Genomic DNA, 13,436 nt, shown 5'->3' on the forward strand with positions numbered 1-13,436 from the left:
ATTACATACCTCATCCTGTTTATCTTTTTATACATGCATTATCAATGCATTAATTTTCTATCAGTTGCCTAGTTCTTCCTCAGCATTACAAGACTTAATGGAAAAGAACATTAGTGGTCGAAAGTGGTTCTCAGAGAACGCTCAGAGGCAAGTTTTCTAGACTTACTGACTTAAAATGACTTAACTGTTTAACTGATCCATTCTGTAGAATGAAAGGTACTTCATCATCACTTAAAACTCATTTATTTATACAAATGCAGACCAAATCTGTTACCTGTTGATGACTGTTAGTTGCCAGTTATCTGCTAGTATCTGTTTATTAGTTAACAGCTTTTTGTTTTTAGTGGTGTTTGCTGGTGCCCCATGGGATCACAGATATTTTTTGCCTCTTCAGAACTATAATATTCAATTCAGAGAAAGGAAAGCTTTCCAGCTTTACATAGGGAAACGTGGACTCTCTGCTTTCAGGTCCATTCTTCCATCACAAAAAAAAGTGCCCAAGTCACTGTAGAAGAAATTAAAAATAATTTTTAAAAATACAGTTTTCCATTTCCCAAGCTCCTTTGCCTGCAGGGAAGATCGCCTAGCAACTAATTTATACCACACATTTTGATTGCTAAAAAGGATCAATTAAATACTTTAAGTCTTGAAATCTCATCAATGATTAGAGACATGTGAGCCATTTTCTCATTTCGATGCGTATTTTTGTAGTAGAGGTGACTGCCTTACACTTGGTCCAGCAAATTCAAGACAAAACTTTCTGCCAAAACCGCCATCATGCAGTAACTCTCAGTCGTTGAGTAGGCACAGTTACCAAGTGCTTTTCTTCACAGCATTTTATGTCACGTCCTTCAGACTGTCATTTAGGGGTCACAAAGTCTGCTGTTTGTGATGAGAAGTACAATCATGAAGCTAAAACACTGCATAGATTAATTTTCCCCTCTTTACAAATGGGCCAAGGCTAATGTCAGCCCTCTGAAGAAGCAGTAGTGTGCAGAGACATGGCTTGACACAATGGCAAGGAGAGACATCAGTCGACATCAAGTACTGTTTGTAGAATTTGAATAAATTCACCAATATGCGACGACTACAAAATGATCACATAAAATTCCTGAATATTTTGAAGTTTGGAGAATCATATTATCTGAAGGTTTATCTGAACTTCATGAATTATCACCTTCTATGGTAGATTAAATCCATACCCTGGTTCAAGACATTCAGACTGCAGGCTGAGCTAAATTTGTTTCCCCTGTCTTAATAATGCTATTTTTGTATATAGGGAGTTTTTAAATCTATATATAAGTATTAAGATGGAAAAGATTTCTACGTTTATGAAAACATTCTCTGAATGCTAACAAATGTGAACATAACAGGAGCAGTGTAAACGGAAACGTCTCCAATACTTTTCTGATTAACTTTGGTATCAGGCTAGATTTGTTAGCTATAAGTTTATAACAATTTTTGAAACCTTTTTTTTTTTTATTTGTAGCCAGTCATGGAGGATATTTCCAATAAGAAGTCAGTTCAGGTTCAGTCCTTGTGGTGTATCAGTAAGATTTTTTTCTGTGATTTATACTTATTTCTTCAAGCAATGGACCAAAATGATTGACTTAATTTAATTTAAATGAAGTTTTATGTCCTTTGGGCCAGGTTTGTAAATTTATTTAGATATTTTAAAATGTGTAATGTCATTTGCTATCAATTAGTTAGTACTGCATGGATCCTAAATAATCAGGTCTACTGGTTTGCATCGTGCACCACTGAACTTCAAGACAATACAATATAATGTCAGTTAGTTACGATAAATAACAAATGGCTTGCACCATTAATGTTGCCACATGGTAGTGTGGTCGTCTTTAAAGAAAGGAATTAGAAAGTATATGTTTGTTCCTGATGAATGGAGACCTTTGCCACAATAAATTGTTAAGTGTTTGTTTTAAGGGGAGAGCTTTACTAGCAGCTACTCAGTAATAGTGATTTTCCAGAAGAAGCCCTGTGATTAAGTAAGGTTCCTACTAATTTTAAATAGCTCCTTTCAGTAGAATAAGGAATAATTTATGACAGCAAGGATAAACCATGTGTATTGTACAAGAAATTCATGTACGATTTAATTCAATCAATAAAGTAATTCATAACTGAATAATGTCTTGTTTGTTGTGGGCACTGCAGAAAAGAATATAGCCAAAGCAGCAAATAGCAGAAGCTCAACTACCCTCTGTCATATTAGTTTAATGAAGAATAATGTTAAACATGTTTTCAGGACTGAGTTTTAGAAGTGTAAATCATAGCATGAAGACAAACTTGCGGAATACTACAGCAGAAAAAGCAACATATTTTTATATTATTTGAAGGGAAAGACTTAAATCCTTCCTTATTGTTTCTTATTCATTCATTTTGACTTTTGCACAATGTTCTCTAGTATTGTGCTGACTTCTACACCTTGTCAGAGCCCTGCCTGATAAGAGAATATATATCAATGAGAATCATGTTGTCTTAGTAGATTAAATCAGTTCTGCTCCTTTTTTTCCCTTCTTCTAGTGTAGGGAACCTGGAAGAAAGTGGACCGGGTCCTATTCCTTCTCATATGCTTGTACTGGGTGGGGCAGGCAAACAGTTTTATGCAACTTTCAGGGTAAACCGCAGTTACAGAAAAGCGGAGACAGGTTAACTGCCAGGAACAGTGGAAAACAGGAGAACTGTACCAGCAAATTTGAGACAGAATATTTAAGTAAATTCCACCTTCATGGAGAAACTCTGATACCAGTTATACTTCTAAAGACTATTGAAGATGGTGATGTATAATGTAGGTGAACTTCAAAGACAGCACAGATTGCTCAGGTGTTTCTAAGAGGACCATTTGACCATATAATCTGCTGGATGTTTTTCCTCTAGTAAGAGGAGATGAATAATACATTAGATTACTCTTACACATGATAACTCAGGAAAACTCTTACTCCATGAATATTGAGTTCTTCAACTTTACTGTATTTTGAAGTAAGTATTTCACAGATTGTTTATAAAAAAATAATCATTTTATTCTTTCTTTATTTTGGTGTTCTTTTCTGTTCCCTGTATGAATGGTTAACAGGCTAGAAGGAAATGTTGATGCTATCCATGGAAATGCTGTCCCTGTTGCCATTCATAAAGTGCAGTGGTGTTTTGACACACCACGTGTATGTGTATACATATATGTACATATATTTTGGTTCACGTGAACCAGTTTGGCAGTTTGCTAACTTGCGCATTCAGTTTTGCTACACAGAACCTCAGATTTTCTCCAGAGTGTGTACTGCTTTAGAAAATGCATTTGGAAATCACAACCCCCCACTCTATTTAAGAAAGGAACAAATAAGAGATTGATTTCTAGATCTAGTCTCTCTCTGCATCTCTCTCTCACATAAATATATATATACACAGAGGTATATATTCATACATGTTTATGTACATCCCTGTCTGTAAATAACAAAAGTGTCCTTAGGTTCTTCTGTATACTTCTAGTAAGCGCTTTCTAAAACTAGATCTGTTTCATTTCTTTAAAGGCCTCATAAATGATCTGCAGTGATTCGTCTTCTACCTGATACGAGCACAATGTGAGCTTCCTCTTCCTTTACTTGACCTGCAGCTATACCTTCCTTGATCTGAGACAGGTTATCATTTCTCACTTTGCCTTGTACATAGTGGTTTCATTTCCTTGTATCATAATCCCTTCCTATGAATATTTATTCAATATTTCATTATCTCGTCTATAATCAAAGTGACAGTACATTTGGATGCTGAATGCTGAGGCGTGTAAAGATGCAGTCCCTGTGTAAATGGTGGAAATCCTAATTTTCTCTCAAATGTTTATTCCAAATGTTTTCTAAGACAGAAGAGCAGAATAAAAGAATTTTAATTCCATAATGATACCGCACATAGCTGAGACTGGTTACAAGAGGTCTAAATGTCAGAAGCTGCTTCTTTTCCTCAGTCTCACAGATGAGACTCCAGCTCCGCTGGGGCTTTCTGCTTCTGTCACTGTGCAAAGAAGCCCTGGAACTGTTCAAACAAGGAGTCTTTTTGGTTTGTTTTTCCTTTTCCAAAGATCCATTCGCTGTGAGTTTATCTGCAGTAAGAATATAAATTGATGCTATATTTTTAAAGGAAAGTGGTCATCGTTATGGATTGTTTAATAATCACTGCTAAGTAGAAAACAAATAATAATAATAGGGAATCTGATTTGTGTCACACATGACACGGAAGCATTAGTCAAAGTAATTTTACGAATTCATTGCAAAATGCATTAATCATCCCTTGCTACTACACATTAGCAAGATATCTACACGTGGATAAAAAGGCAATATTTGCTTGTGGTGTTCCAAGCTGCAAGATGTTAATAATTTATCTTTCTTTATGAGGAAAAAATGGAATAATTAAATAGCTAAGTGGACTTAACTCAAATTCTGACTGAAGAGAAGTATATGAGCTTCAGATTGGGTCCCAAGGTACATAGCTATCCAAACCATAAAATATGAAAACCAGGTTTTTGATCAAAAGCAAGCCCTCTTTCTCCCCTCTCCCCCTCCCTAAAATATGACATTGCACCATATAATTGCACAGGAAATTAAAACTCTTTTCACAGGTTTAATAATAGATGAGATATAGGCTTTGAAATAATTGTTTTTATTGAGCTCTGCCATTCTCTAGCACAGCATGCAAGCTGTGGCTCACAACTTGCACCTCTGTCAGCTCAGAGATGGATTAGCAAAAACAATACGGGGTTCCATTTGGAGACCACAGGAAGCAAACAGGTGCCAAAAGCGCAAGTCACTCTCCTCCCCCTTTTTTTTTTTTTCTTTTCCATTACGAGTGCTTGTTTTTAATCACTTCAAACCATCTGGAATAAGTCCTTTGTAGAGTTGTACTTCACAGTACAACTTAGGTAGCTGCTGCTGCAAGTCAGTATCTTCTGGAAGCTCCTGACTATTTTCATACCCAATGGTTCATTCTGCTGTTCTTGCCAAAGGTGCCATTTTTAGATTCTGAGTGTCCTGACAAGGGACTGTGAGTTTAATGAGGTATAGACTCAGAATGTGACTTCAGGGAGAAAATAGCCCCACCTACTGAACTGTTGAGCTGTCACCCTGAATCTGGGCAGTTCAAATACTGCCTAACTTCATATCAGACTGACAAATACTGCATAATCAAACACAGATATACTTGAAATCCAAACCTATGACCGAACCTGGGGCTTTTGTCATCTCCACAGTATTACGATTTTCTAGCAGCAGGGTGGTGTTGAGTTATACCAGCCGTATTGTTTCAGCTTGTCATGGACTATGGTGTTTGAGTTTGCCTACGCCTCCTCTTTTTCTGTTGGCTGAGTCTAGATATTGTTGGTGATCTACTCGGACAACACTCTGAAGGTTGTTTGACAGACTCTTGGGTGGGAGCAACAAGAGCTGGCTCTACATGCAAAGGCAGTTGGAACTTTTCATTCCTAAAGTTGTCTAGAAGCAGAATAGACTGTAAATTACAGGATGAAGTTCACATACTTTTGGGGAAGGTATTCCCAAAATTCCTGTTTTATTTTTTTAGAAACAATGACATTTGAAGGTTTTAAACCTGTGTCTTTGCTATGCTTTTATTTTTGGTTTGCAAGTGGAAGCTGCTGGAAAGGGGATGTTATTTCAGAAGCAGAGAAAAAACAACTGGGAATGCCTTGTGAGCAAGAAGCAGAGGTTAGGCTGGCAAAGGTTGATGTTGCTTAGTAACCTTCAGCAGGGAAGCATTTAAACAAATTTTGCATACTTTGGGGCAAAGGAACGGGTTTGCTTCTCCTTTAGTTTTTCATTTTTCATTGTCTGTCAGAGTTCAAGGAGCATCTGGATGATGCTCTTAATCATATGGTTTAGTTTTAGGTAGTCCTATGAGGAGCAGGGAGTTGGACTCGATGATTCTTATGGGTCCCTTCCAACTTGAGATATACTAGGATTCTATAATTGTTGTACTCTTAAAGTTATTTTTGCCTGGTGCTCGTTTGTGGTGTTTGTCAGCAGAATTCTGGTTTTCTTGCCTTTTTAGTAAAGGTGCAAGATAGAAAACAAAGAGCTGTTTCCTTAAAAAGTCATCAAAATTGTGTTTGTTTTATGATATCACTGTGCATCCATACAGTTGTCTGTACCCTTATCTCTTTTTATAAGACTCCAGTGGTATCATACACAAGGCAGCAATTGCATTTATCTCTTTCAAATGTTGCACCTGCTTTGTAAAACACTTCACAACCTCATGACTCATTTCCTACGACAAGAATTGGAGGTGGCCACTACCAGAGAGAGCTCAGCATCCAGGTCCATGATTATTACAATGGCCAATAGTCATGTGTTAAAACTGAACAGAGAAACAGCATGATGCAGAGGAACTACTTACTCAAGGAATAATAACAGCATATAGGAACTTGTGGCATGCAGTCATATTTTTGTCATACTTGGTATTCAGGATACAGAATTAGAAAGGTTAGCCAATAATTGGTCAATATTACAGTAAGGAAATAATTAATAATTTGTTGTAGCACCCAAAAGGTGTTATCAGGAGCTTGTATCATTCATATGTCTGTAACATGCGTGTAACCTCTCATGTACGTGTATTAACACTTTTTAAAAACTTGTAAATTCACTTTCAGACATATTTTATATTTATTTAACATCAGTAGATATGCTGGAGTGAATAGAGCTGATATTTTCTATGAATAGTATGGAAGGTTATAGTACAGTAAAAATAGTTATCAGTGACAATTTTATGAGGACTGCAGGATTTCTCAGCGAAGAGAATTTACTGAACTATATGATTAGCATACATCCTTGTTGATTAAGGTGTTCAGGAAGGATGAATACAGAACAATTACTTTTAGACAAGCAATGTATGAGCAAACAGATAGGGAACAAACTCCCAAACTCTGGATCACTACCCTTCCTGAAGCTGCAAGTCCAGAATTATGATTGGAAGTGGGAAAGTAGAATCAGCTGGAAATTGTCAGTTTAGGATGTACCTATGGTGCGGTCATAGCAATCACACGTTACGCTACATCACAGGCATGCATCAAGCAACAAAGAGCTCGGTAGTTAACCTGTTTCTGGGGTCAGTCTTACTGTCCATGCTGAATTTACTGCTGAGGACAGTTTGCACCTAAGATAGTATACATACATGCACATATATTTTTTTTTTTACGTATTCTCAGAAGAAGAAGAAAGGTCAATTATTAGAGAACTCTGATGGGGAGGAGAGTTGGCAGTCTCTAAGGATTTGGGACTTTTCAAATCTAAAAGAAAGCAAAACTTCAAGAAAAGCTACAGAAAAAGCGTGTATATAAATTAGCATACTGGTTTTGGTTTAGTATTTTAAACTGTTCTGATACTGATGCTTACTTTCAAGACTCCCATTTCTTTTCTAATCACTGCAGTCATTGTTTCCAGAGGGAGGGAAAGGAAGTCTGAGCTTAATTTATGCTTAGTGTTAGTACTGTAATCTTGTAATCTATAGGCGTATAGGAAAAAAGGGAATTGTGTGAATCTGGTGTAAGGTTATTAATGTGTGAGTATCTGGAAAAATGTGTGAAGATCCACAGGGAGCCACACCTATTTCCATATTTAGGGTGAGTGTGGCAGACCCTGAGTTAGATCATCTAAACTAGTGTGGAGTGCTGATTTCTAGTGCTTGATTCTGCCATGCTTTAGCTGGCCAACAGTTATTTCCTTCCAAAGATAACATGTCTCAGAAATGATTTTTTTTTTTTTTAATCTTACTAAAGTGGGACATGGTATGATTTTATTTCAGTACAGTCTTATCTACATTCAGACAGAGCTCTGAGAATTTCTTCATGCTGTGTTAGTGTGTTTCAGTACATTTTAATACTATCTTAATAAGTGTACACCCCAGAATGGCTTTTCAAGAACCATAACATTAATAATTTGTAAGCTTAAATCATAAAAAAGAGTATGCGAAGTAGGGTGTGTTGGATCTCTCAACACAGACCTCTGAAAGTGTGCTGGTGTCTTGTGTCACCAGGACATTAAGGCAGACAAGCACAGGGATTTCTTTCCTCAAAAAAGTCACAAAGAAACTGATAAGGTTTTCTAAGCTGTGCACTCTGAGAATATTGTAGGTAACGTATATAGAGTCAGGACTGACACAGCTGAATGAGTATCCAGCATCAGTTCAGTGGTGTGTGTCTATTCTCGGGAGGTGCAAATGTCAACCTAGCAAAGTAGTCTGTGAGGAGGTTGAGGTCAACTGCAATTATCTGCGCTCAGGACAGCTGACACCAGGGGCAGTTACTTCCTAGGCAGATTTCTGCTGTGAGAATTTGAGGCTGAATTTTGTATTTTCTTTCACGCTTTTGACTGGACATCTTTTGCAGAGTATTATATATTTCCAGCTGTGTGGACCTTCCATGACTTAAAGAATTGTGACTGAAATTCATGGGACTTAGTACAAAAATGAATTGATGTTCTTGTCGTGGTTGAGCCCTATTCTGTTATGTTAATGTACTGTAATGTTACGTTAATGGATTTCTCTTCCACTCCGAAACCAGTTCAGGGATCACAACATTAAATCAGTGTTTGGACATGGGCTATTGTTTCTTAAGCAGTTTCTTTCACATGGATTTTGTCAAGTAATGCAACAGTAAGTGCAGATTTTTTCATTCCTATTTGATTCAAACAATAATCACGTGAATGGATGAAAGTGTTCTTTCACCCATTAAGAGAGAGTGGCTGATGAAAAGACCGAGCCTTTTGTGTCATACGTGATGCAGACATCTTGACTTAGCTGAATATTGACATCTGAGATGCCATTACACCAGGTTACGTGACAGGTAACAGCCCAGGCTCAGTCCACCAAACTCTCATAACCTATCCAGGGTCAGGTGACAGAAATGATGGGCTATGTAATAACCGAAGAAGGAGCTGCCTAGGAGGTGCCTATGTTTGTAGAAGGTTGCTGCTCAGAAATTCGATCAGAGCTTTTCCTTACCATTGTGATTTTACAGCCAGGTGCAGACCAAAATATGAGAGTCAACCATAATTTAATGCAATTGGTGCTGTGAATGCATCAGGTTGGAGACCGGGAGACAGGGCATGAATTGCCCACTGATAGAAGACAGCCATAAACACAATTTGTATGTAAACATGGCTTCATATAAATCACGTTTATGGCTGTCTTCTTTAGTGACCTCTCTGTTTGAAGAACTCAGCTCCAGAATGGACTAGTGCCCTGTTGCTTGACACTTCAAGGCAGCTCCGCAGGGAGCTTCCTGGTAAAGAATCATAGAGATTGTCAACAGTCCTATAAATGACTGACTGTATTTTTGTAGATGGTTCTGTAACATCCACCTTCCTTTGAGTGTGACTGTGGTTCCTGCCTCTTTTCCTGTATTTGCAACTTTTTGGCAATTATATTTGTTCTCAAGTTCATAGAATCAACAGATATAGTTCAACAGCCTGCTGAATTAAAAACTTAAAATAAAAAAGATGTTGACTGTGACCTTTGAAAAGATCACACACCTGTATTTAAAAGAGGAAGATATTATAGCAGGTAAACTCCCATTAAAAATGGTTATACTTTGACATTCCAACCATGAAAGTCCCACCTTTATTGTAGTGTACACTGTACTAATACAAAATTAAAGGATGTCCCTCAAAGGAACCTTAAGCCCCACCTCAGAATAAACATTTCTAAAGCATTTATTATCTAACATAGAGATTCTGACCTGAAGTTCCCCAGTAAATACTGGTATGCTATGTATAGTGAAATGAAGGCAGGTAATTGATGCAAGGACTGCCAAAAGAAAGGTATTGGGCTCTGAATGTGACAGACCACCTCAATATAAATTTAAAAAAAGCATAAAAATGAAAGATAATTAAAGGTAATATATACTCCTAACTTGGAAATGTAAAAGTATGTGTGGTAGTCTGTCTTTCATTTATATTCCAGCCTCTTTAAATTGCCTTATTCTGGAATACCTACCTCAGTTACATTAACCCTGCAAGGTTTGTCAGAAATGAGCAAAGATGCTTTTTTCACTATATATCTCCAGATTGCCAGGTTTCAGGTAACACACAAAAGGGTAGTAAAAGCTACACCAATCATTCAAGGAATGTGTTGTGGCTTATCTTTCATTTCTTAAGCAGCAAACATGAGCGCAGATGCAGCAGAAGCCCCTGTGCTCATCCAGGGGGCCTCAAGCAGAGAATGCCCAAATGAAGGGAGGAAAGAAAGTTTAAATGTGTTGTACGAGGCTGGATGGTGCAGTCATTGACTGTATGTATAAACAGAGGCAGAGGTGTCAGCACCGCTTATCTTCAGTGTGACAAGCTTTCACAGGTGCACAGAAATGCCCAGAGTTTTGACTGGTAATTTGACTTTCAGTGATAACTCAACCACCGTTTGGACCAAACAGATTTTGTGATGTAGACCCACATTCTGCACCTGTAATTGTGGAGTAACACCCTTAGTTGAGCGACATTACTATAGATTTAGCCTTTGTAACTGTAAGCATAACTTTCTGAGCAGATGCAGATGATGATGATTTTTTCTGTTTTCTCTTTTCAAAATAGATAAGCTAAAATTGAACAACCTTAAATAAAATAACCCAACAAACAAGGACTAACATGAAATATGTATAGATGCAATTTTAAAGCATGTGTTGAACAATGAATTTAGCAAAAGGTTCATATAAGAGAAAGATGTTTAAGTTCTAATAGCTGGAAACTACAGATTCCAGTTTGGATAAATTCAGCCTGTAAATAAAGTTGAGATTTTCCCACAGTGACAGGAATTAAATGCTGCCCCAAACTCTGTAGAAAGTGTGTCAGACTCCTTGTTGGCTGATAGGTTTAAATCTTTGAAAGTCTAGAGATCGTTCTTAGCAGCGGTGCTGGAAGTCAGTCCAAAGCTGTGGTTTTAAAGTAAGAATCAGCTGACAAAAGCGCACAGCATTTGTTCACAGAAAGGCAAACCTGTGGGTGTGTGGGTGGGGTGTTACAGGCGTTTCAAGTGCTGATGGAATCATTTTTGTAGATACCATTCTGCTTATAGGGGAAACACATTTTCTGAGGGAAGGCGTTCAGTTTTAGGTTTGACATGTTGCCATAGACGTTTTGATCTACCAAGTACCCCAATGGCACTTGTTGGGAGTTTTGTGTCCTGAGTCCATCAGGCAGGAGTAACTGGCTGAGCAGCTGTGGGAATAAGGATTTTGTAGCACCCTACAATAAGCTATTTTTTTCCTATCAGAGGTTTGAGTGTTTGAGTTTAGTATAGGTATATAAATCTATTATCAGTATATATACACAGTAACAGAATAACTTGTGTATCAGTATTTATTTTAAAAGTGAAAATCAGAGGAGAGAGTGTCTAGATTGTTGGTCTGTGCCTTTGAGTTACATTGATTAATTTTTGCCACTAGAAATACACTTTAGAGTTAGCTGGATTTCCAGACGAAGCTTCATTTTTTTTCTTTCCTGTGAGTTATTAGCAAAGCAGTGTCTGTGTGGAACTTGAGCATTGTGTGGATAAGGTAGATGCTTTCCCTGTGCTAATTGTTTTTTTATGGCCATCTACCTCGTTTCCTTTTTTCTTTTCGAAGATGATGTTTCAACAACAAGCAAATGATTATTCTAAGATCATCAGACATGCCATGCCATTGTTGGCAACTGCCTAATGCTGTTCTCAATGCTATTTTTGAAAGTGTAGGTGGACAGAGGCAAAGGGCAAACTGCCTGTTTCATGGGTAGGCAGGTGCTGCTGATTAGGATAAGGTCTAAAATGCTGGCCTTATCCCAGTTATTTTAACGTAGTTCTACAAGGGATGAAGCTGGTCCTGTATTTATTTTGTAACTGTTTCCCTGGAGACAATCTGTGTGAGCTGGCTCAGTTCTCAAGAACACATGCTAATAAATAAATAAATAAATTCATAATTAATGGGGCTGACTGATGTTGGCCTGGCTGCCACATGTGCCGTTCCTCTGAAGTGGTGATTTACAGTTCTTACAGACTCTGAGTGTTTGTTTTGGGGGCTCTTCAAGTGAGACTGTATACTGTAAATGATTTATAATGCTGTGGCCGTGATTATTTACTGAGAAACCAAATGCACCGTGTAGGGATTACAACATGGTTGCTATTTCACAGACAACAAGAAATTTTAAAATGAGGGATTGTTTTAGGATAAATACTGCAAAGTTTGTTCTTTTTCATATGTGCCTTGTAGCTGGTGCTACTGCACAGGCATTAGAATTATTCTTGTTTTGCAATACAGATAAAATAATGGTTTATAACTTAGTTCTCCTGTAGTCTATAACACCTGGTCATTTATACTGACAAATGCTGAGATATGATGTGACTCTGATTCTCCTTCCATGTGTACTTTTGTAAATCAGGCACCCACCAAGGAAAGCACAGCTGCCATGATATGGAGCTGGTTCTTGTGGGAGGAAGGCAGGCAGGCAAAGAGTGGCTGAACATCTGTTAGTAATCTTGCAGGTAGCTAAATATCACCCAAAAGAAAGCTTAGATATAGTTACATTGTTTGTGATGGCAGGATGAGATAGGTAGTTTGCAATTGGGAATCAGCTCAGCTAATGCAATTAATAATTGTTCACTCCCATTTTAAAATTAAAAAGCAAACAGTTAAGAACAGTTATGGTGTTGATTTTGAGGAATTAGATCAAGGTTCCTCTAATTCAACTCCTAGACTTTGCAAAGCTTTTGTCTGTGAAACTGGTCAAATATTGTTTGTTTACTTGGTAGTCTTTGCTTCCTTTGTGTGCTTCCAACTTTGTCATTCAATAATTTTGGGATTAAATCACAGAATCACAGAATGGCAGGGGTTGGAAGGGACCTCTGGAGATCACTTTGTCCAACCTTCCTGGTTGAGCAGGCACACCCAGAGCCAGGGGCACAGGACCACGTCCAGGTGGGGTTTGAATGTCTCCAGGGAAGGAGATTCCACAGCCTCCCTGGGCAGCCTGTGCCCCTGCTCTGGCACCCGCACAGGGAAGGGTTTTTTTCTCATGTTTAAGTGGAACTTCCTGTGTTCCAGCTTGTGCCCATTGCCCCATGTCCTGTCATTGGGCACCACTGAAAAGAGTCCAGTTCCATTGTCCTGACACCCACCCTTCAGATATTTATAAGCTTTGATAAGATCCCCCCTCAGTCTTCTCTTCTCCAGGCTGAACAAACCCAGGTCTCTCGGCCTTTCCTCATAAGGGAGATGCTCCAGTCCCCTGAATATCTTGGTAGCTCTCTGCGGGACTTGCTCAAGCAGTTCCCCATCCTTCTTAAACTTGGGGGCCCAAAACTGGACACAGTACTCCAAATGCGGTCTCACTAGGGCAATAATAAATAATAAATAGAAGAACGTTCAACCTGTAGCATAGTCAGTCTGCCACCTTCGTTTCCTGCCC

At 38.2% G+C, this 13,436-nt stretch overlaps 1 long non-coding RNA gene across 1 annotated transcript in view; it reads left to right on the top strand.

Annotated features, from left to right (window-relative positions):
- The window catches only part of LOC142056910 (uncharacterized), an 89,536-nt gene that overhangs the window by 64,879 nt on the left and 11,221 nt on the right, over nucleotides 1-13,436 (top strand). Inside the window, exon 2 of the long non-coding RNA XR_012660468.1 lies at nucleotides 3,540-3,647. This is a non-coding gene — a long non-coding RNA (uncharacterized LOC142056910). The remainder of the gene's footprint in view (nucleotides 1-3,539; nucleotides 3,648-13,436) is intronic.

The sequence above is a fragment of the Phalacrocorax aristotelis genome, chromosome 4, assembly GCF_949628215.1.
Source record: "Phalacrocorax aristotelis chromosome 4, bGulAri2.1, whole genome shotgun sequence".
Lineage (NCBI taxonomy): Eukaryota > Metazoa > Chordata > Aves > Suliformes > Phalacrocoracidae > Phalacrocorax > Phalacrocorax aristotelis.